This window comes from Tenrec ecaudatus, chromosome 15, assembly GCF_050624435.1.
Source record: "Tenrec ecaudatus isolate mTenEca1 chromosome 15, mTenEca1.hap1, whole genome shotgun sequence".
Taxonomy (NCBI): Eukaryota; Metazoa; Chordata; class Mammalia; order Afrosoricida; family Tenrecidae; genus Tenrec; species Tenrec ecaudatus.
In genome coordinates, this window is record NC_134544.1 from 11857999 (window position 1) to 11883321 (window position 25323).

Consider the following 25323-nt stretch of genomic DNA (forward strand, 5'->3'; position numbering starts at 1 on the left):
CACCTTGAATTTTATCCTAGGGGCTTTTCAAACAAAAGGCATCACCAGTTAGAAACAAGAAGTTCATAGCCAGGGACAAAGTAAACACACGGGAGAATACATGCTTGGATTTGAGTAAGACAAGTCAGTGGCAAGTTATGAAAACTATTCACACTAACACACAATCCACAAAGTGTGAAGAAAGGCCTACCCGCATAAAGCTGTCTCTTGGCCATAAAATTTCTGGAAAATGTATATTTCTATTGAAAGTGGTAAAATCAAGTTTTCTTGAAAAATCAACTTCTTGGGAAACATCATTCTATTAGTTTGGTGGGGAATATCTATGATATTATGTTTTGGTACAGGTTTGGCAATTTGTCGGTATTCGTTGAAAGGAGCAGCCAAAGAGCTTGAATGTCTCTTCTTCCCTTGTTAGCCATTGTAAGAATTCAATAGTATATATGTTTAATGATCTTTCATGAACATATTTGAAAGTTCATCTGGAGAGTAATTCTAGGGGAAGAGAAAAATACTTTGGGTTAACTAAAATATCCACTATTATAAGCCACGATGAGAGTAAATAAGTACAATAAAATCATCTTGCAATGGGTTATGTTTGAAGAAGTAAGTGGTAAAGAAGAAAAATTCAGAAATGTGTGCAGATAAAGTAGAGGTGGTGACTGATATCCTATGAGACCTTTTAATCAAATGTGTGTTTAAATCACAACAGGTGCATATGGTTTTCATTTAGCCTTAATTTAGTGCAAAGAGGCATCCCTAGTGGAACAATGGTTATATTGTTTACAGGTCAGTGGTTCAAACATAGCAGTGACAAGAGGAGATGGAGCCACTTGCTTCTGTAAAGACGGACAGCCTCCGGTACCCTATGGGACAGTTCTACTCACTGCTGCTGTGCCACTTGGAGTTGACGTTGACTCAACAGCAGTAGGTTTGCTTTGAGTCGCTGTGCGGGAAAAAGCTTTTCCATGATTTAAAAACTGAACACATTGCAAGTGAAGCTGACGGTGATGAAAAACTTGTTGAGCGTACAATTTGGTACAAGCATTTCTAAGTGAGGTCAATTTTATAAGTATAAATAGTTTCTAAATCAAACATTTATAAGCCAGTGGTTATTGTCCACAGCTACTTAGAAAAATGATAAAACATGTCATAGAGAATAACTAATAGAGGGCTTAAGGAAACTGACTACCAATTTAGTTAAGCAATTCCACAAAAAATAAAGAAACCACACAACAAAGTCAACAAGATACCTAGCAAATATCACACGTGTAAATGTTTTTTTTGGGGGGGAGGGGGTAAAATATGTAGCCATAACACAATGTTAGATGAATACTCCTGTGAAAAGTTAAGTTTCAGAAAAAAGATCATTCAGACTATCATAAAGATATAGAAATGAACATACGCTAAATGTTTTATTTAATTAATTTGATGATGGGATCCAGCAGATGTTGTCCCTAGTTTAAAGGATGATTCAAAGAATATCCTTTGAACATCCATGCATTATATGTACTTCTGTAATCGCTCAAGGCAAAAGAAACTATAATAGAATAAGGTGACCCAAAAGCTATGCTCTTTACAGACAATTAACTATTGAAAAATAGTTCAAAGTAAAAATGAACTGTAAGAATCAGATAACTCGAAGAAGTATCCTCGCCAGACTATACATAAGTTTCTATTGTTACGGAGTGTTTTGTCTGTTTTGTACATAGGCAGAAATCTCAAACTTAGATAATGAGAAAAATAAAAGAATTCAACATGTCTAAAGGAAAATAATGAAATTTTAATATTAGGACTGACTGACGATACATAGAGGAGCACCCCCCAAAAATCAGAAAAAAGTTTCAATGGGTTTACCTTTCTTGGTACACATTTCTCCCACTAAGAGAACATCAAGAAACTTGCTCTGAGTTAGTGCGCCCAATGGCATCACCTGCAAGATTCTCTCTGGTCACAGTGATTTTTTCCGTTAAATGTCTTTTTGTGTGATGGTCTATTTAAAAGAACAGTGTGTGACTGTGAAATTTTGTTTCCTGTTTAGAAATAATTTCAAAGGAACTTTTGTGATGTTGAACACAGCTTAAAAGGGCAGTGCTAAGGGAAAAACACAAGTGTACAATTGTTCTCATTTCAAAATAGGTGAAATGTCGATTGATGACAAACCTCAATCGGGAAGTCCGTCAACTTAACGAATGGACAAAAATGTCTATAAAATCCATGCACTTGTGCTCAAAGACTGACAACAACAAACCATTGAAGAGATGGGAAAGTTATCTGGTCTCTGGTCTATCTTGTAGCTTGGTTAAGTGAACTTGAACGCAAGATTTGGGAATAAGAAGGGTTGCTAAGAAAGATGGGCCTTGGGTTCTAACTAACCAGGAAAAAAGTGTTGAGTGGAAATATGCAATGATTTGAATGAAAAGTTCAGAAGTAACCAGAGTTTTTCCCCAAGGTCTTTCCTGTTGTTTTTTTTATTATTATTAAGACTACCTAGTTATCCTCCAGATCAAAGTTATTGTTCACTTTTTTTAGTTTGTTGGTGAGTTCTGTTATCTTATTATTTGTGTCTGTTCTGTCATCCCTTAACTCTTGTATTTCCCTTTGGTGTGTGGTCTTTATATCCTCTATGACGTTATCCCTTTTCTGTATTTCTTCCATCATTTCCTGTTGACTCCAGACAGCCTGCAAAAGATTTCTTTCTGTGACAGATCAACATCTGATGCTTCTCTGAAGGCCATTAGGTTCAGGACTCACTCTGAGACTGCATTTTGTTTCTGTTGTTTTCTCATTGTGGTTGTTGAGATAGGTTGCTATCTCCTTGTCTTTAGAGGAGATGATGCCCAGGTAAGCAGCTGAGAGCTCTGTGGAGATCAGTGAGTCTGGAAATAGGGAGGCTGAATTGGGGATCGGGGTCTAATAATTATCCCCACAGCAAACCAGAGCACTTCCTTGGCCTGGGATATTCCCTGCCCCCATCTATAACCACTGTGGAGCCCCAGATATCTACAGTCAGTGCCAGGGCTACCCTGGCCTGTGCCACTTGTGCCACTGAAGGTCCTGCCACGACAAGCTGACAAAGTCATCTGCCCATGTCCCGGGCATTATGCTGAAGTCAGCTGGAGCCCGTCATGCAGCACTTGAAGCCATGGTTTGAATCCCACACTGCTGCTATCTGCTGTGGTTTTCCCCAACACCTGTGGCACCCTCCAGTCTACCACCAGCAGCTTTCCCTACTGTGCTTGACACCCTACTGTTATCTTCCCATACCCCCCCACACCACACACACACACACTCTGCTCCATATCAGTCTTGTTCGTCCAATGGTAACTACCATTGCTGCACCACTTCTACCACTGCGCGGACCTGACCTGTGACTACACTGCCAGTCAGCTACTGCCAAGCCCTGTGGCGTGCTTACCACTGCCAGCCTCAACCCACCTTCCAAGGTCTACTGCTCCCCCGTCACCAGGCCACTGTGGCTCCTTGTTTGGGTGGCCTGCAGAGTGCCAACTTCATGACCCAAAACCCTCTGCCGATTGTACTGAGAAAGCCATCCAACTTGCCCTCCAAAAGTGGAATTACTGGCTGGCTAGGGAGAGAGGGAAACCCAAGTGAGATAAGGCAGTCAACCAATTCCCCCAGTGCCATTGTAGAAAGGCGGTCCAAAGAAGCATTCTAATCAGCCTCCCAGATAAAAAGCCCAGGGCTCTTTGACTCCCAGGAGAATGTCGCTGAGTTTCTCCAAATACATGCAGACAGCAACCTATCTCAACAACCACAATGAGAAAACAACAGAAACAAAATGCAGTGCAAGATCCCATCTCCCCCCACAAACAAACAAACAAACAAACAAAAAACCAAAATGTAGTGTCGGAGGAAGTTCTGAACCTAATGGCATTCAGAGAAGCCGCAGATGTTGACCTGCCACAGAAAGAAATCTTTTGCAGGCTCTCTGGAGTCAAACAGGAAATAAAAGAAGAAATACAGGAAAAGGATAAAGTCATAGAGGATATAAAGACCACACACCAAAGGGAAATACAAGAGTTAAGGGATGACAGAACAGACACAAATAACAAGATAACAGAACTCACCAACAAACTAAAAAAAGTGGAGGACAATACCTTCTATTAGAAGGAAAGCAGGCATCTTTAGAAAGCAAAAGAAAGCAGGAAAAACCTTGGGGGAAAAGGCTGGTTGCTTCTGAACTTTTCTTTCAAAGCACAGCATGTTTCTACTCAACACTCTTTTTCCTGGGCAGCTAGAACCCGAGGCACACCTTTCCTAGCAACCCTTCTTATCCCCAAATATCCATTCAAGTTCACTGAACCGAGCTACAAGATACGCCCGATGACTTCCCCATCTCTTCAATGGTTCGTTGTTGTCAGTCTTTGAGCACAAGTGCATGAATTGTATCTACATTTTTGTCCATTCATGAAGTTGATGGACTTCCAGAATGAGGTTTGTCATCAATTGACATTTTACCTTTTTAAATTCCATGCACCAAAAGGAAATACATGAGTTATGGGATGATATAGCAGAAACAAATAAAAAGATAATAGAGCTCACCAACAAACTAGAAAAAGTGGAGAACAATATCTTTGATTGGGTGGATAAGCAGGCAGCCTTAAAAAAAAGGAAAGACAATCAATAGCCGATGAAATTTGAGAACAATATCTGAGTAAATGAAGAGGTACACTAATTGAATAATTGGGATACCAGAGCAAGACATAATGAAGAAGACAATGCAAAAATAGTTAGGGAATTCCTAGAAATAAACTTCCCTAACTAAATGAATGAGAATCAGGCAACCATTTAGGAAGCATAGAGGACACCCCCTAGATTGAACCCCAGGAACCATTCAGCAAGGTATATAAGTTAAATAATCTAACTATAGGGAAAAGGGAAAAATAATAGAAGCGAGAGAAAAAAAGGAAATCACCTATAAAAGTACTCAGAGAAGGATATGCACAGATCTCACAGGAGATACCATGAAGCAGAGGAGAGAATGGAATAAATCTTCCCAAAATTGAAAGAGAACAATATCAACCCAAGAATCCTCTATCCCTGCAAAGTATAAAGTTAGACAGAGAAAGAAGAGTTTTCCAAGGCATGGAAAACCTCAAAGAATATACTAAAGGAAACCCAGCTCTACAAAAACAATTCTTGTTGACACTGTTGGTGTCAATTCTTGTTGGTCAGATGACCAACATTCACTGAGCACAGAGAGACCACCACATTGTATAACTCCACCCAGAAGTCAATATACTAAATCAACCCTCAAGATAACATTGAATCAATGGCAAAAAGGAGGCAAAAATGAACCCCCACACATATACACAACACTAAGAGAAGGAGGGAGGGAGGAAAGCACCCAACACAATAGGTGCAAGATGATATCAAGGAATCCACCGTTGGATGTAATAATTCTAATATTCTGAATTTACCCATTAAAAGAGAAAGAGAAGCAGATGGGCTTAGAAAACATAATCCATTAATCTGTTGTCTGCAAGAGATTGATCTCAAGGTTGCAGACAAAAACAGGCCAAGAATTAAAGGCTGGAAAAAAATATACCCAGCACATGGCAATTAAAAAAAACCAAGCGTTGCAATTTTAATCTCTGACATTGATCTCAAGGTGCAAGTCATAAAAAAGTATTAGGATGGACACTATACAATGCACAAGGGATCAGTAGATCACAAGCCAGTGAGCATGATAAATGTATATGTGCCAAGGAGAGAGACAGAAACTTGTCAATCAAATTCTTCAAAAGATGTAAATGACATCACAAGTTCAACAATCATAGTAGGTTACTTCAATACACCATTTGCCAAGTAAGATAGGTCAATGCTAAAGAAGTTCAATAAGAATGCTACACAACTAAATTATACAATTAGACACTCAAACTGATAGACATATTTATAGCTCTCCATCTGAATGCAAAACATTTCACATTCTTTTCAAAACCACATGCTGGGATGCAAGCCTAAGCAAATCCAAATATATAGAGGTCACTCAGACTTCCTTTTTGGACCACCACACCAATAAAAGAAGGTAAACAAAAAACTGCAAATACTTGGAAGATGAACAAATTACTTCTCCAAAAATGAGCAGATACTGGCCCAAATTAGAGACAAAAGCGGGAAGCTTTAGAAACCCATGAGAATGAGGATACAATCCACCAAAACCTATGGGATACAGCAAAAGCAAAAGTTATCATCAAAAGAGGGTTGATAACAATAAATGCTCACAGAAAAGAAGCAGAGACTTTTGGTCAATACACAATCACAAAACCTCCAACAATTCGAAATACCTGTCATCAAAAGACTTCTCCAAGAGAGCATTGACAGCCATCAGACTGCGAAAAGATTTTTAGCAATGACAAATCAGACAAAGGGCTTATTATTAAGCTCTAATATACTCTGCTAGCCTATAATAAAAAAAAAAAAACACCGAGGAGGTGAGCAAAAAGCCTGAACATAAGTTTCACAAGGGAATAAACCTGAGTAGCCAATAAGCATAGTAGAAAATGTTCCTGAGCATTAGCCTTTGGGGAAATGCAAATTGAAGCAACTCTGAGATACCACCTAACATCATCAAAGATAACCCAATTAAAAATTAGAAAGCAACAAGGGGGTGTATAAAGGGAGTATGAGGAAATAGGAATAAAGGGGTGTGGTCATGGGGTATGGTGAGATAGGAACTCTCAACCACTGCTCGTGTTCTTGTAGGTTGTAAAGTAACTATGGAAAGTGACTTGGCAAGACCTAAAGCAAATAGAAATCAAACTACCATACGACGCAGCAATCCCCGTACAGGGCATACACCCAGAAGAAGTAAGAAACAGACCATGACCAGGCATCTGCACTCCAATGTTCATCACAACACAGTTAACAATCACAATGAATTGTAAATCATTTAAATTTCCATCAATTGAAGAATAGATTAAAAAAAAACCTGATTACAAGGATCTACATGTGACTTCCTTCCTGGGGACAGACAACAGAGAAGGGGGTGAAGGGAGATGCCGGATAGGATAATATATGACAAAATAATAATCTATAAATTATCAAGGGCTCATGAGGGAGGGGGAGCGGGGAGGGAGTGAAACAAAAGTGGACCTGATGCAAAGGGTTTAAGTGGAGAGCAAATGCTTTGAAAATGATTAGAGCAAAGAATGTACAGATGTGCTTTATACAATTGATGTATGTATATGTATGGATTGTGATAAGAGTTGTATGAATCCCTAATAAAATGTTTTTTAAAAAAACCACTTTGTTATTTTCATACAATGGAGATTTACACATGCCAAAAAAGCAGTGATGAATTCCTGAAGCATGTCATCCCTTGTGTTTTAGTCTGGGTACATTAGAGAAACAAATCCACAGAAACTCGTGTATAATAGAGATTTTCATGTAAAGGTTAAGTGTGCATCAAGAAAACATCCCAACCCAATGTTTACCAAGCCCACAAGTCCAACATTAATCCTTTAACCCATTTGTCCAACACCAATCTACACAGTCCTCATCCATCTCACAAAACGGATGCAATGATGCCGACTGCTGGAGGAAAGCCGAGTCAATGCATGTGTAAGCATCCCAGCGCTGGCAGGGGTCTCCACACAGGTGCTCCAGCACCCTGGGCTGCATGGGGGTAGGTCCATGTGGCTTCTCCTTGGGGATGTTTTGCAGGAAGTCAGCAGTGCAAGCTGAAGCAGGGAACTGCTAAGGCAGCTTCACCCTAGTTCAACCATCAGAAAGAAAGAGACCCGAGAACTAGAAAGGAGAGGCTCACTCCACCCTTCAATTACCCCACATGTGTTTATTGGCCAGGTTGGCACAATAAACTAACTCGTGCTGGAAAGTTGGAGGAAACTATGCTAAACAAAGTTATCCAAGCAAAAAAGGACAAGCATAACATGAGTCCACTGAGGTAAACTCTAACAGCAAAGTCGGCATAGAGGAAAATAACTTAATTCATAATATCCAGCTCCAGGCACTCTGGCAGGTGTCAGACCAAAGCTAAGGATGCATATGGCATCCAACTAAGAAAAAGAAAAAATATTGATAGTAATAATAAGATGCAGACAGCATCCGGGCTGAAAGTCATCTTTCCCATCTCTCCCATACCTTTAAGGACCACAGAGGAGGAGGGGAGAAAAAGGAAGAAAGAAAGATGATGGCATTGGGGAAACAGGGGACTAATCTACCCATAAAGAGTGCATTGTTAATGGCTTCACAGGAAAGGGATAAAGAGACCAGACCTCATTCTGGTGTCCCAAGCCTTGAAAGCAACATACCTGCAAGGAGCAACTCATTAACAGAGAGGACTGTGAGGTTGTCCATAATCTGAGCTATGTTAACCCCCTTCCTAGAAAAAGGTTCTATAGAGGATAGCACTGAAGATACAGGCAAAGGGGAGTGGCCCATGTTTCATATGCACAGGGGAACAAACAGAGAGAGAACCTCATCCAGGCTCACCAAGCCTTGAGGATGACGTCCCTGCTTGGAGCAGCCATTGAACAGATAGAACCATAGGACTGGCCTGATCTTGAGACACGACATGCTCTCACTAACCCTCAGCACTGCAGAGGACAACACTGGAGCCACAGTGCAGGAAGTGTGTCTGGCCTAACTCTCCCACAGTGGGGTGAACCATGAAGACAGCATAACAGATCAACAATTGGAGTAAAGCCATGGAGTCCCCAAGGAATAACATAGATTTCTGACTTGGGGGGAAGTACTTGGCACCACCCCAGATCTGGTAGGGGGCATTCATAAGAGTCAGCAGATATATCTGGAAATATATATATATACCTATATGATAGGCAGGAAAAACAATCCTGAGGAGAAAGCAATGGGACCAATGGTTCCTGGAAAGCATAGGGGAGGGGGAGACCCAGGGGGAGGGGCGAGGGAGTGGTGAGCCAACAAACTCAGGGATGGGGGGACAACAAGGGGTCTAAAACTGATGGCGAGGAGGGTGTAGAGTACCTGGTGGTGTTTGATCAGTTTTAATGTAACCAAGGGGAAATACTGAGAGCTGAAAGAAAGGTGAATATGGTAGCAAACATGAAGGAGGAAAGCAAAAGGAAACAGGGGAAAGAACTAGGAGGTAAAAATAAGTATCCTGCATTCTGTGCCTGCGTCCTTGCCTAGAGTGTGAGTTCTCATTGTCAGGGAATCTTTCTAATTTAGAGTTTCTCAACATTTAAAATAATGACTGCTGTGTGATACTCACCTTCCCGACAAGATTACTAAAGATAACATGGGTTCATAAGCAAACGTGATGGACAAGACTAAAGGTGCATGGCTATTAAAAGCTTTAGAATCTGGGGTCTTAAAGAGCTGGAGTTAAACAAGCATCCTTCTAGCAGGGAAACAACAAAGCCTACATGGAAGACGTATACCAGCCTGTGTGATCATGTGGTATCGATGGGATCAGGTACCAGATGATCAAAATCAACCAATTATATTGATGTGAAAGAGAGGCATCTGTTGATAATTGGACATTACCTCACAGAAGAAACACAAGGAAGGGATGATTCATCCAGGGTACATTATAGCACCAATGGCACACACAACATTCTTTTTGATTTTTAATGCTTCCTCCCCCACTATAATGGCACGGGTTCTACCTCACAAATACTGCTTGTGTTAGTCCAGGAAGAATAGAGAAACCACAATATATTATTAAGGGTTGACTAGAGAAAAAATCCATAGAAACTCATATGTGTATAAGAGACAGTTTTACAAGGGTAAGGTTACATAAAGAAGAGGTATAGCTGTAACCCAGGTGGGGATGGAGCATGGTGGTAGGGCAGGAGGAAAATCAAGGGAGATGGAGGAAAGATCTAGGAGTCAAAGGGCATTTATAGAGGTCTAGACAAAGACATGTATATGCAAACATATATATGAGGATAGGGAAATAGATCTATGTATCTATATTTATAGGTTTAGTATTAAGGTGGCGGAAAGATCTTGGGCCTCTACTCAAGCACTCCATCAATGCATGAATACTTTATTCTATTAAATTGGCACTCTATGATGCTCACCCTCCCGACAAAACTGCTGAAGCCACAGCAGGTGAACAAGTAAATGTGGTGAAGAAAGCTGATGGTGCCCGGCTAACAAAAGAGATAGTGTCTGGGGTCTTAAAGACTTGAAAATAAACAAGCGGCCATCTAGCTCAGAAGCAACAAAACCCACATGGAAGAACACACCAGCCTGTGTGATCGCGTAGTCCCGAAGGGATCAGTTATCAGGCATCAAAGAACAAAAAATCATACCATTGGCTGCACACTGCCATGATACGATAGCCGAAGACAAACGGGTGCATAAGCAAATGTGGCGAAGAAAGCTGATGGTACCCAGCTATCAAAAGAGATAGTGTCTGGGGTCTTAAAGGCTTGAAGGTGAAAAAGCGGCCATCTAGCTCAGAAGCATCAAAGCCCACATGGAAGAAGTACACCAGCCTGTGTGATCATAAGGTGCCAAATGGACCAGATATAAGGCATCATCAATATATATATATACCATAGTGAATGAAGGGTGAAGTGCATAGTGGAGACAAAAAAGCCCATTTGTCGGCCACTGTAGATCCCCTCACAGAGGGGTTTAGGGGAGAAGATGGGTCAGTCAGGGTGCGATGTATTACCGATGAAGAACACCGCTTTGCCCCCGATCCTGAAAGCTTCCTCCCCCCAATTACCATGATCTGAATTCTACCTTGCAGGACTGGATAGGGCAGAGCTTGTACACTGCTGCATATGGGAGCTGGAGGCACAGGGAATCCAGGGTGGATGATACCTTCAGGACCGGGAGTGTGAGGGGTGATGCTGGGAGAGTAGAGGGTGAGTGGGTTGGAAAGGGGGAATTGATTATAAGGATCCACATGTGACCTCCTCCCTGGGAGACGGATGACAGAGAAGGGGGTGAAAGGAGACTCCGGATAGGGAAAGATATGACAAAATAACAATCCATAAATTATCAAAGGCTCATGAGGGAGGGGGCACTGGGGAGGAAGGGGGAAAAAAAGAGGACCTGATGCAAAGGGCTTAAGTGGAGAGCAAATGCTTTGAAAATGATTAGAGCAAAGAATGTAAGGATGTGCTTTATACAATTGATGTATGTATATGTATGGATTGTGATAAGAGTTGTATGAGCCCCTAATAAAATGTTTTAAAAAAAGGGCAATTGTACATTAAGAAAGGATCCCAACCCAGTCCAGTCCAAGCCCATAAGTCTGATATGTATGATACCAATCTATAAAATCCTCTTAAGACTCATGAAACATGCAATGACACTGAATGCAGGATGATCACAGGCCTGTGGGTAGGAAGTCTTTGGATCCAGTGGCATTGTAAGCATCTCAGTGCTGGCAGGGATCTCCAATTAACTTCTCCAGTTCCCAGGGCTGCATCAGGGTAGGTCCATGTGACTTCTCTTCAGGGATGTCTTAAAGGAAGTGAGTTGAAATAGAGTGTGTCTCCTGCCTCCAAGGAGATAAAATCAGATTTCCCAGAATTCTCAGAAAAAGCCATGCCCACACAGAAGCCTCACTGGATTTCATTTGATTGACAGAAATAGGCTCCACCCCTTCACTCATAAGCCTCTCAAGTCCCAAACGACACCAGATTATGCAACTACCACACTGCTAAACCAGCGTATAAACATTGGTACAGATAAGAGCTTTAGACATGTAGAATCCAGGATAGTTAAACCCCCCAGAAACAGTAATGGGAGTAATGATTCCACGGGGATACAGGAAGGAGTTCGGGAGGGGGAACTGATAGCAATGATAGATGTATAACACCTCTTGAGGGGGATGAATAACAGAACTGTGGTTAATGGATACACAGCTTAAGAGATATAATTATATATATATAATTTATTAAGGGTTCTCAAGGGTGTTAGGGTGGGGGAGGGAAAAAGAGAAACTGATATCAAAGGGCTCAAGTAGAAAGACAACATTTTGAAAATGATGATGAGAACATCTGTACAAGGTTACTTGATATAACTAATTTATGAATTGATATCTGTAGGAGCCCCCCAAAAATTATTAAAGCAAGAGCAACAAACTAAAACAAACAAACCACTACATAAATAAAGTGCCTCCACACTCCTTATTTTTCAAACCTAATAGTGGTTTGAGTGGCTTAAAAAAAAAGATGAAAAGTGAAATTGAAATGGACTTGAAGTCTTTAGTGATCAACAAGTTTATCTCAAACAAAAACAAGGGAAAATAAGTAATGACAGTTTCCAGTAATAGTCGACTTCAGGTCCCTAATGCCTAGAATGGCTATGCTCTAGTGTTCCATTCTTTACTACTCCTGTTTTCCTAGCTTCATACTTTAAACATTGCAAGTTATGATCATTAATTGATGTTTGCAGCTGTTTCTTCTTGCTTTGAATCATGCCCCATCAGCAAATGGATGTCTCTAATGCTTGACTCCTCTGGTCATCATGGTCAACTCTACTTTGAGGAAGCATCTCTTCCTAAGTCAGATGTTGTGTGTTTTCCGACCTTAGGTGCTCATTCTCGGCGATAGCTCTGATAATTGTCTGCTTGTGTTCGTTTGATTTTCAATACCTGCCAATGCTTCTTTGCTATCCATTTTGTTTTCTGTGGCCAATTTCTTTCTTCATAGTCTTTTCTTAAAGTGGAAACTCTGTTGAAACTTGTTTCCTTTGGGTGATGCTGCTGGTATTTGAAATACTAGTGACAGAGCCTCCAGCATCACTTCAAGACAAAAATCACCATGGTATGATAAACTGGTGGACAAAGAAATAAATGTACAGATCTAAAAATGAAAAAGAAAATAGCAATAGCCATTGACAGAAAATTAAGAGAATACTAAAAGCAAATTTGAAAAATTGTCTAGTTTCACCATTATCTTTGGGGGAAAAGCATACATTCCCTAACTTCTCTAATATCCCTTTGCACCATTGAAGTGATATTTCTTTTTAATATAAGGGAAAATGTAGCACTCCATTCATTCTCAAAATATGTAAATTTCATTATTCCAGCAAATTTGTTGCAAGTATTTTTCCCACAGATTAAAAGAAAATTAAATCACTAATGGAAAGTAATGGAATGAGATGCTTTTTAGTTTTCATTTTATTTATTTTTGTATCTTCTGATTTTTTAAAGTAAATATACCAGATGGTATATCAAAAAAAGTATTGGGATTCCAATTTACAAATGCCTATGTTAATTCCAAACACATTTAAACCTGTCTCTGACAATATAAATAGTTGCAGGTAAGTTATCTCACTATTGCATGTATCTTAGCCTCATTAGGATGTCTTCATATTAAAAAATATATATAAACAAAGTTTTTCTACCATAGAATAAAACAATTTTGAGGTCATGGCTAATTTTCTTTTTTTTTTTTAAGAAAATGCAATAGGCTATCTTCTCAGATCATTGAAACTTTGGAAAAAATCCATAGCAATGCAGCTCCACATAAAACAGTAGTTTTCAGATACAGCAAACATTGTCAAGAAACTTCTGGAGGAACTCATTGATGATCAAAGAGAGGGAGGACTGTCAGCCTAACAAATTGGGAAGTTATTGCTGAAGGCCAGCCAGTGTTGGAGAAGCCCACAAAATTACCACAGATGAAACAGGTTCTGATCTGGGACCTCACTTCACAGTGGCATTTTCAATTTTTAAAATATTTTTGATGGGGGCTCTTACAATTCTTATCACAATCCATACATCCATCCATTGTGTCAAGTAAATTTGTACATCTGTTGCCATCATCATTTTCAAAACATTTGCCTTCTACTTGAGCCCTTAATATCACCTCCTCATTTCCCCTCCACTCCCCCTCCCTCATGAACCCTTAATACTTCATAAATTATTTTTATTTTGTCATATCTTACACTGTCCGACATCTCCCCTAACCCACTTCTCTGTTGTCCATCCCCCCGGGAGGCGGTTATACATAGATTTTTGTAATCGGTTCCCCCTTTCCTATCCACCTTCCCTCCACCCTCGAGGCATCATCCCTCTCCCCACTGGTCCTGGAGGGGTTTTCAATTTTAAGGAGATATGGTGTCCTTAGCACACTTCAGTTGATGGGTGTTTGGATGAAGATGGGCTAGCCCCAAGGACAGTCTTGTAAGCAAGATCAAAGTTAATCAAAATAATTTCATGAAATAAACAGCAACCAGGGACAAATCTTGGATGTACCTGTATGTTCCAGAGAGGAGCAAGATCCAAACAGAACAGTGATTTCCAGGAGGAGCCAGGCACATCCAAGGGCAAAGAATTCAGCTCAGAAGACTTGGAGACTGTTCTTGGGGGTGGATGCATGTGAAAGGGTCAATCTTGATATATTTGCTCAAAAAGAACAGGTCAATCAGAGGGGATTTTTATGGAGAAAATTTAATAAAATTGAAAATTGCCTTGGTGAGAAAATCACCACAGAGAAAAATTTCCCCCATCACAACAGGGAAATTCCTCATTCTTCAAGAGTATCAAAGACTTTCTTAAGGGATTTATCTGGGAAATTTAAACCATCAACCCTATAATCCTGATATCATCACTGCAGACTTCTTTTTGCTCCCCGAATCAAATAATATTTCAAAGACACACACCTTGAGTTCTTTGGGGATGCCGAAAAGGTCACGTTGATGTGGAATAGAGAGAAAAGCCCACCGTTCTTCAGGACAGGATCAGAGAGATGGAAAGATGGCCTCCGGAAGTGGATTGGCCTAGATCAGTGGTTCTCAACCTTCTATGCCATGATCCTTTAATACATATCCTCATGTTGTCCATGTTGTCGTGATTCTCCCCCCACCACCACCATAACTGTAATTTTGGTACTGTTGCGAATTGGGTGACCCCTGTGAAGGGTCGTTCAGCCCCCAAAGGGGTAGGGACCCACAGGTTGAGAACCACTGGCCTAGATAGATGATGTACTATGTGAAGCCATAACTTCCCAGAATGGAACAATCAAAGAAACCCAAACCTAACAGACTGCTATCAAGTCAATTCCAACTCAGAGACCCTCTGTAGGATTCTGAGACTGTCAACCTTTACCAGGGTAATCTCATTTTTCTCTCACACATAGGCTGGTCAGCTGAAACCATTGATCTTTTGACCAGGGCTCCTTGACAGAAAGAACGGAATAAGTGAATTACTAACATCTGAAAGCCCTCCCTGGGGTCCAGTCAATTCTGATTTATTGGGATGCTATGGGACGGGAAGTACTTCTCCTTTGGGCTTCAGAGGGTTTAACCTATATAGGGACAGAAAATCTCATCCTTCGCGAAGCTGTTGGCAGATTTGAACAGCAGACCTTGTGTGGTTATCAGCTCCATGTGTAACCCACTGTTACCAACAGGGCTTCTCCAATCTGTTCCATCATTTTCAAATATTAATTTTACACATTCATGTGTTATTTCTATACTCTTCTGTTGTCCTCATTTGTAGCCACAGCTGCTCCATTATGCGCATAATGGGGATTTAAGTAAAGTGACACTAATCTCTACTATTAAATCAATGTATCTTATTTGGCATTTTTAATATAATCTAATTATTTTTATAAATGTACAATAGAATTTTGTCTGAGTCTGCTGTGCTTTTTACCCCTCCATCAGAGATACATTCATGAGTTTGTCGAGCCATCTTAGAATTTAGAAAAATAAAATATTTTAGATAGGAAATCAGGGTGCTGAGATACATGAATAGCTGAAAAAATAGATCCTGCACTTCTTTTCCCAGGAAGGAAATTTGTAAAAACCACATCCTGCTTACGATGGAGTACTCTGTTTATCAATGATTCATTACTTTTCTTAGCACAGTAATGTATTGAGATATGAATGTGAATCTGGATCTTAATCTAGATCCAGATTTGTATCTAATTACATTGTCATTGTATGCCACAGCTTTTAACCTTCTCTACAAAGGACACCAATTTAAGAAGCCAGGGTAAAGCCCAGCTTTGGAGAAGAGCGCTAGGAGATATTCAGGATATTTAGGGCAACATTAAATATTGAGAATGGCAAGCTTCTTCAGAAGCCATGTTTCTTCTTAATGCTTGATGACTTCCCAAGGAGCCTGGAAGGCCTAGTTTTCACCCCAGGGCCCAAGTATAGGGCAGAGAGCAAGAATAAAATGCACAGGGCAAGAGGAACTTAAGGAGCATAGGTTTGGTAAGACACGTTTCCCTCAAGTGTATCTTTCTTGCCTATATGAATGAAGGTATTCACAATTCCATGCCCTGTTTGCTGAGGGGCATTTGGGTTCTCACAGACAAGTTAAATTCGTTTCTTACGACTCCTAAGTAACCAGGCTTCTTCTTCCTCTCAAGTCTTTTTTTTGAAGATGTTAAATTCAGCCACCTTTATTGGGACTTTTGCAGCATAAGGGAAGCCTCCTTAAGGAAAACTCTTTAATTTTGGGAGAGGCCTACCATTGAAATGTCATCTGCTCGGCAATAAACCGTGGACAGCAGCTGCAGTGACTGAAATGGCATTCAAGGGCTAATTCCAGGAGCAAGCCTGGTGGGGCTGAACCCAGGCACATTTCTGGCGATTAGAAGAGGTCAAACGGTGATCTTACAACTGAAAGTTTTCATTATGTGGAGAAATAAAATCAAAAAACAGGTCACCAGGAAGTAGTAACATTCTTCATTTGACTTCTTGGCAGGCATACAGGAGAAACAAACAAACAGAAAAGAAGCATAGGACAACAGGAATAGTAGGTGAAAAATCAAACACATAGTTCTTCCTTGAGGAGGTATTAAGAATAGTATTTGAGAGGTATCCATTGCATGTAGTTTATACCCTCTAAAATACAGCATTTGATAAAAGGTAAATCATTATAATCTAGTAATATCCATAACTAGCTACTAGCAGTCCTCCATTTCTCTCTATGTGTGGCAAATTTGGACTGAACCAAACCAAACCATAACAACATTGAAGGTCTCTACCATATTGTCTCCTCCACTTGCTCTTTCCTGCTTTTACTCACAGTTCTGAATCAATTCTATTGACTCATCATGGGCATGATTTCTTGTGTGCCCCAACAGCGCTTTCTCTCTCTCATTTATGATGTAAATATAGTTTTACCAATAAGTGAGTGCAATTCAGAAATCAAAAGGTCAACATCTTAAATAAACCTCTCTCTCCCCCACCCCAAGACATCTTGGCAATTTTATTATCTTTCTTCTTAGGCAATATAAAAGTATGTCCTTTATGACTGCAGCTGGGAAGTGGACAGCTGCTTGGTGAATCATGCCTGATGAAACTGATTTCCAAGGGTCAATCGAAATAAATTAATATAGAATTACTTTCAAGAAGTAAAATAAAGGGATTAGTGTTGCCGCCAGTCCAATATTCCTTGTCAATATTTAATACATTCTCTTCCCTGAGCACTCTGCTCTTATTGAGTGAATCCAATTAATACCAATTTGTAGTTACAAACTATTGATCAATGTGAAGATGGTCATGAGGAGTTGTTGTTGTTGGTACGTGCTATCAAGTGAGTTTCAATCCATTGTGACCCTAGATACAACAGAATGCACCACTGCCTTGGACTGTGCCATCCTCCCAATTGTAGCTGTGATGGAGTCCATTGTTGCCATCACTGCATGAATCCATCCTGTGGAAGCCCTTACTCTCCTTTGATGACCCTCTACTAAAGGTGATGTCCTTTGTCAGGGACTAGTCTCTCCTGACAACATGTCCCAAGTGCATGGAGGAAGTCTCACCATCCTTGATTATAAGGAGCATTCTGACTGAACTTCTTTCAAGTCAGGCCTGTTTGTTCTTTTGGAAATCCATGGTACTTTCAATATTCTTCTCTAAGAACAACGTTCAAATTCATCATTTTTCCCTAGGTATTTCTTATCCACTGTCAAACTTCCCCAGGTATATGAAGCAACTGAAAATACCATGGCTTGGGTCAGGGGAACCTTAGTCCTCAAAGTAGCACCCTTGTTTCTCAACACTAAAAAGAGGCCTTGTGCAGAACTCTTCCCTAATGCAATGTGTCCGTTGGTCTCCTCACTGCGGCTTCCATTGATTGTAGATCCAAGCAAGACGAAATCCTTCACAACTTCCATCTTTTCTCCATTTATCATGGTACTACCTATTGGTCCATTTGTGAGGAGTTTGGTCTTCTTGACATTGAGTGTAAGCTGTACTGAAGGCTGCAAGTCTTGATCTTCATTAGCAAGTGCTTCAAGTAGGAGTATGTAAATACAAAGATTAACCTTTATTTTTCAGGGGATGTACATAGATTTTTGAGTGCATTAAAACGCGTATGCCTTCGGTTATTTTTCAGGTGTGTTCTTCAGTGCTAGCTAAGTATAATTTGGGAAATTCTTTCTATGATACCGTTTTGGCCAACTTAGTCATCGGTTGTCAAATTTCCTGAGTTTCCTTAACATGGAGCTGTGTCCGGGCCATTGGTTCTGGTGTATGGGTTTTCAGCATAAGTAGCCATGCCTCTTCTTCAGATTGTTACATGTGTGGTTCTGAGGCATCATTTTCTTTTTGCGTGTTTTCTGCCTGTGAACAAACAGAACGTCTCCCTTCCAGATGTCGCTGCTACAAGAAGGAAGACCTCCATCAGCCTTTGATCCTGGGAGATATAAGCATCAAGAACACTTCAGCTCACCCTTTGCATGTAACAGGAACAATGAAATAAAATCCAAGTTTGGGATTTGTTTTTACCACCCCCCCAATCCAACCCTTTCTAAGTAATATGAATATATCCTTGAAGATTAAATGAAAATCAATCATATCCCAAACTAAACTTTCACCCAGCATTCTTCCCTGTATCTGCTTCTCCCTAAGACATCTTCTTATTTGAAGATAGTTTTGCACTGTATAAAATCTTTGCTCTGCTATCCCTACCCCCATTGTGTTCTAGATTTTACTGCAGTCTTCTGATGAATCAGCGTGCTTTGCCCTCGCACACAGCATTTTCTCCCATTCTGCTCAGTCACTGCTTAAAAAAAATAACATTGACAAGATAGGCTTTTTGTTCCTAAGCTGCCTTCCTTTCCTTGATTTTCACCTATAGTCCTTTCTAGGCCCTGTAAACTTAAACTCTGAAATTCCTGAAATTTGTCTCCCTCTAAAATCTTATTATGTCCACTTGCTAATGATCCTCTCCACATTTCGTACTTGTCTATTCTTTTAATGAGCCCTGCTGGCACAATAATTAATCCTTCAACTGATAACCAAAGCTTGGCAATTCAGACCCATGTAGCAGCTCCCAGGGTTACAGGCCTGGTGATCTGATTCTGTAAAACATGTAGCCAAGAAAACACTTTTGGTAAGCTCTATCCCATGGGGTCCTTAGGAGTTTCATCAACTTGATGGCTCCCAAGAACAACTTTTAGTACCTATACTTTGGTCCTTCAGGAGTCTCTAAATATTGGGCCCTAACTTCTGCTATTTCCTTGTACTGGCAAGCTCTTTCTGCTTCTTAATTGTCGCCTCAGCTGAGAAACCATGGCCAGTCCCTCCAACTAATGGCCTGTCAATGTTCTCAGTAGCTTGCCTAATTGTCCAGCCGGTGTGTTTGCACACACAAGGCAACTTCTTGTTAGTTTCCATGGAGTCTGTTTGGAGATTACTAACACAGCCCAGCAACGGCATTGTACTGCCTTGTTGTCTCCATGCTAGGGCCTCGTCCTGGGCTTATTTGTGGTGGGGGCTTAGAAAACTGCATCAGAAAGAACACATCAGCTCTAGGTTCTTAGATATGGTGTTCCACTATAATTTTAGCTATTAAGTTATGCCAATTTATTAAGCTATCTTTAAATAGAAGAAGAAATTAGACCCATAAATTATAGGACAAGGCAAAAAAGGTAAGGGATATTCAAAATAGAATTATATAGGAAAGAACTAAATGATCAGCAGTCTGAAACCAACAGCAGCTCCAGAGCAGAAAGATGGAGCTTTCTAGTCCCCTAAAGAGTTCCTGTCTCAGAAACTTAACAGACGTGGTTTTACCCTATCCTACAAGGTCACGATGAGTGGGGTTGACTCAATGTCAGTTTTTGTAAGGGAAGCTGTAGATGGGCCCAGGGTGGTTCGTTGATTACTCATTGAGCTGCCAATCATAAGGTCAGTGGTTCAAACCCATATGACACTCTGCAGTCTTTAAAAGATTTAAAGGTTTGGAAACCCACAGAGGCACTGTGTTTCTGTCTTGTTGGGTCACTAGGAGTGAGAGTTCATTAGAGGGCTTTAGAGTTCTCCTTTTTTTTCGGAGTGACCATGAAATACATACAGAGACCACAAGTTGGCTATTGCAAAGCCAGAACACGGTAGGACAAGAGAGGAAAATACCAAAGAAAACTGAGAAGCACATACATGGATGGTGTGAGGACAGGTTAGACTGGTGAACATGCAAGACTTCATAGCTATTTTCATAAATACTTTGAAGATCAAAATATTCTCTTCTTCAAAATACACAGTAAACATTTTAGAATACAAGTTAATATATAAAAATGAATGGATAATTCGTTTTAAATGTCTCACCGGAGAGGCGAATGCCAAGCTTCTTTATAAGAAAAATTCTAACTTTTAAGGGCTCCTGCACATAGGGGAAGTCGTGCTATCTTATAACAAGACTCGAACATTTAAATTTTCAGGAGTTGGAATTCTGACATACTCTTTTGGGTTTCCGAACATTTGCATCTGTATTTATTGTAACAATCACTACCAGTCAGTCGATTATGACTCATAGCGACATCATTCGACAGCACGGAACTTCTGTGGGTTTCTGAGACTGTAAACCTCGATGGGGTCAGAAAGTCTCATCTTCCTCTTGCAGAGCTGCAGGTAGGCTTGAGTAGTTGCAACTGTGCTTAGCAGTCAGACACATAACCTACTAAACCATCACGGCTCCTTGTATTTTTTGAAGGAACTCTTATTTTTGACCTTTTTAAAAGACAACAAATTGGAACTGCCTTCTATTCATTTCCTAATAAAGGCAAAGGGGCTTGGGGGAAATCCAAAGTTCCCTTAATCTGTACTGTACTATGTATCGTTGGACCAAAGGACACCATGTGAAATACTAATTGACCTAAATATTCAGTACAGAACAAACTGTTTTAGGTAAAGCCAGCGCTGCACTTCCTTAAAATATCTTGGATTATTTTTGTTTTGTTTTTCTATGGGTGAGAAGAGTGAGGAGTGTTAGATCGCATATATTCTGCACCTCAAAAACTAGAGCCCAGGGGGGAAACTGTTACAATTTTGAGAATCACCAGATCAATATACTTGGAAATATGTCTCATATTTGAAGCAATAAACAATATATTGGCCAGTGTAATCAATCCAAGGGTCAAAGCAACACAGAACGAAGGCAGCTTGATGGCATGTGGTGACACGCACTGTGAAACGTGAACTTCCTTTTCCTCCTTTGAGAACCCATTATGTTCAACTGTAGCAAGAATAGTGGCTTATTTAGCAAGAGAGAATGACATGCTTCACAGATTTAATTATGAATTACCAGCTGCAGGGATCTCTGGCTTCTTTTGGAGAAGAAATGACCCATTTATGCAAAATGAATTATTTTGGTCAAAATTTCATATTATTCGAGGTCCCACTTTCCTTAAATATAATTATCAGTGTCTAACCTACAATATGTAAGTGTGCATTTTGCGCAAAGAAGAATAGAAATGAAATCAACTTAGTGGACCTACTGAACAATATAGTACTCAAGAAAAGCCATTAGTGAATTATAAGGCTGATGAATTAATTTATGAAGAAGTACTCTTGAACCTCTACCTTTTTATGTCAGAATCTGCTCAGTCAGCAGACAAAGCTGTGAGGGAGACAAAAAACGAAAAAACAAAAAACTCTGCTCTTTCTCCCTCAGTGGGTTTGAGCTTAGCAGTCTAATGCATAACCCAATAAGTCACTAAGGCTCTAAAGTAAACCTGAATCTGAAATTGTGTGAACCTTTTCAAACATATCTACAAGTTCTTGAAGACAGTTAGGAGCAGGCTCCGTTTTATACTGGGGACAGCCTGTGGAAGTCATGTAGCTAGTCCAATGATGCGGTCATTGATTAATTCTGCTAACTAGTTAAAATGGGAAGAATTGAAAAACACGGAACACCATTTGTTTTGCTTTCTTATTACAAATTAAAGTCTTGTAGGTGAATATCAAGAGTTTTTTTAAATTATTAAAGAAACTTCTCAGTTTACCATCTGCAGAGATTCTTTAAAGATTTTCCCTTCTTATCTCACAACGATACTTTGGTGGAAAATTGTTACTTATCAACATTAGAAGAGTGATTTACAGCAAAGGAGGCTGTCAGTTTTCTGCCAGAGATGATATTTTTCAGGTTAAAGTCACTTGCTTTGGACTGATTCCAATTGCAAGAGTGCCATGCCAAAAATGTGTATCTACATTACACTGAATGTTTAAACGGATCCAAGTTCAAATGTTTTCTTAGTTCCTATTTTAGAGCTTTTGTCATTTGCCGCCTTGTTCTTGTACTTGACAGTGGCTCTTCTAGCTTTAAAAGAACACTTTCTTTAAATCTTCAGGATTTCTTCATTAATCTGGACCTCACTTTCTAAACATGGTTTAATATCCTTTTTCTGCTTTGAAAAAGAAGGAAACGGGTGTTAAGTCTTGCTCCTATTATTCCCCTCTTCTTCCTCCTTCTATGTTCCTAAGGCATGGACACTATTTGCTTTAGGGCCAACCATCAGACAATTACCAAAGTCAACACTCTGTGCCTCTACATCGTTAAACGTATTGTAGAAAAATAAAGTTCACTTTCAACTATTGTATCTGATTCCTTTAATGGGGAGACAAAAAGGTGGCAAAACATCGTTGAACCTGTAGCTGAGAGGAATTACTAGAAGCCGAATGAAGGTTGAGCCTGATAGTGGGGCAGGAGGAAAGTAAAAGGAAATACAGAAACAAATTAGGATGAAAAAGACATTTATAGAGGTGTAAATCCAGGCATGTAAATATGTAAATATATTTATATATAAATATAGGGATATAGTTCTATGTACCTATATTATATATTAATTAATATGGTAATAGAAGGACATTGGACCTCTGGTCAAGTACTTCCACAATGCAAGAACACTTTGTTCTAATAAACTGGTCTTCTGTGATGCTCACCTCCCTGACAGGATCGCTGAAGACAAATAGGTGCATAAACAAATGTGGTGCTGTGCTCTAGTTCTTTAATGCATTCTGTCCCCCATTATCATGACACCAATTTTACCTTACAAATCTGGGTAGACCAGAGCACGTACACTGGTAAAGATAAGAGTCCTTGTCACAGGGAATACAAGACAGATACATCCCTCAGAAACAAAAATGGGAGTAGCGATACCATGAGGATAGGGGAAGGTCGGAGAAGAAAGGGGGACGGATCACAATGATCAACGTATAACCTTGAGGGTTGCCCCAAGGGGGGCAAGCAACAGAAAGGAAGGGAGACAGCGGTATGTTTAAGATATAAAAATAATAATAATGTGTAATATAACAACTGTTCGGGAGGGAGGGAGGAAGGGGAAAATGAGGCACTTATACCAAGGGCTCAAATAGAAAGAATATATTTTGAAAAGGATGATGGAAACATATGTACAAATGTATTTGATACAATGGATGTATGGATTATTATACGAACTGTAAGAGCTCCCAATGAAATGGTTTTTTAAAAAAACCATTGAACTGTTTGTTCATGAACACAAGAGAACTTCTATGTAGCTGATTCTTGCTCCTCTGAAGCCCCGTGCACAGAAGGTGATGCACATATCTCACAAGATGTCTATTTGCTTCTTTAAATTGTGCCTGGGCACACTGGGAATGACCTATGCATGGAAACGACCATCTTTTTCTTCTCCTCATTTGGTTTTGTTTGAAAGAAACTGATCGTCTCAGTTGTTTGTTATCCAAGGTACCAGACATCCCTTTTTGCTCTCAGATCACTATCTCCTTCCGTGGTATTTAATGAATGAAAAGCTTAAATTTTCCTATTCTCCAGCACAGGTCAGTGTCTGCATATTGCTCTTCTTCTGTGAGCTGGGACCCACTGCCCCTCCACCCATGTTGTCCTTTCATGTGTGCACACATTGTTTTCTCATGCCACACAGTATGTAGCCCACTGGATGGGAAAAACAGCTATTCATTCAACTCAAGCTTCCCCACAGAGTCAGCAGTGCACCTAATTACCACAAAGTATTGAATAATTGAAATGAAGTCTCAGCTCTCCGTCCCTGAGTCCTGGTGCCTGCTGGGCAGCAGGGCATTCAAGGTGGGGTTAGCACTTTGTATTCACAGCAGGCTTGAGTTGAAGGAATATGTAAAGTGCCTGTCCAAGATCAAGGTGCACCTAGTGCCAGTGGGTGTGAGCTTATTTAGAATTAGGCATCTTTTCATCAAGTTTAGATGAAGCCAGACTGGATTGGAGTGAGCTCGAATCGAATGGATATGTCCTTAGAAGAAGGGAGACATTTGAATACACAGATGAATAGGAAGAACGTCCTGTGTTGGTGGAGAAAGAAGGAAGACTGAGGCAGCCAAACACCAAGCTACACCAAGGGTTTGGGACAAACAGACATCAGAGAGTGTTTCCTGCAGGTGCTCCCTCAAAGGCGCCTCTGTGAGTCTTGTTTGTTGAATTCTGAAATGCAGAGACAAAAAGTGTCTATTGATTTAATGCTGCTTAAATTTTTTATAAAAAGCTTTATTGGTATATACTTCTTGTATTTACAATTTGAGCATTCAATCAGATTAAGAAGAACCGTGCAATCAACACCATGATAAGTTTCAGAACATTTTTTTTCAAAAAATCATTTTATTGGGTGCTCATACAGCTGTTACTACAATCCATACATCCATCTATTGTGTCAAGCACTTTTGTACATTTGTTGCCATCATCATTCTTTTCAAAACATTTTCTTTCTACATGAGTCCTTGGTATCAACTTCTCATTTTCCCCCTTCCTCCCTCATGAACCCTTGATAATTTATAATGTTTTTATTATTTTTTCATGTCTTACACTGAGTGATTTCTCCCTTCACCCATTTTTCTGTTGTCCATCCCACTGGGAGGGAGTTATAATAGCTCTGTTCCCCCTTTCTCCACTCACCTTCCCCTTCCCCTCCTGGTAAGACTACACTCATTATTGGTCCTGAGGGGTATATATGTCTAGATGTTACCAGCTCTGATCTGTACCAGTGTGCATGCTGTGGTCACTAGCTTCACATTTCCCCCAACCTCCCCTGCCATGTCTCCAGGTAATTATGAATCCTCCACATATTAGTCATTTTCTCTATAGATTTCCCTGTCTGGGATTTCATATACAGAAATTGA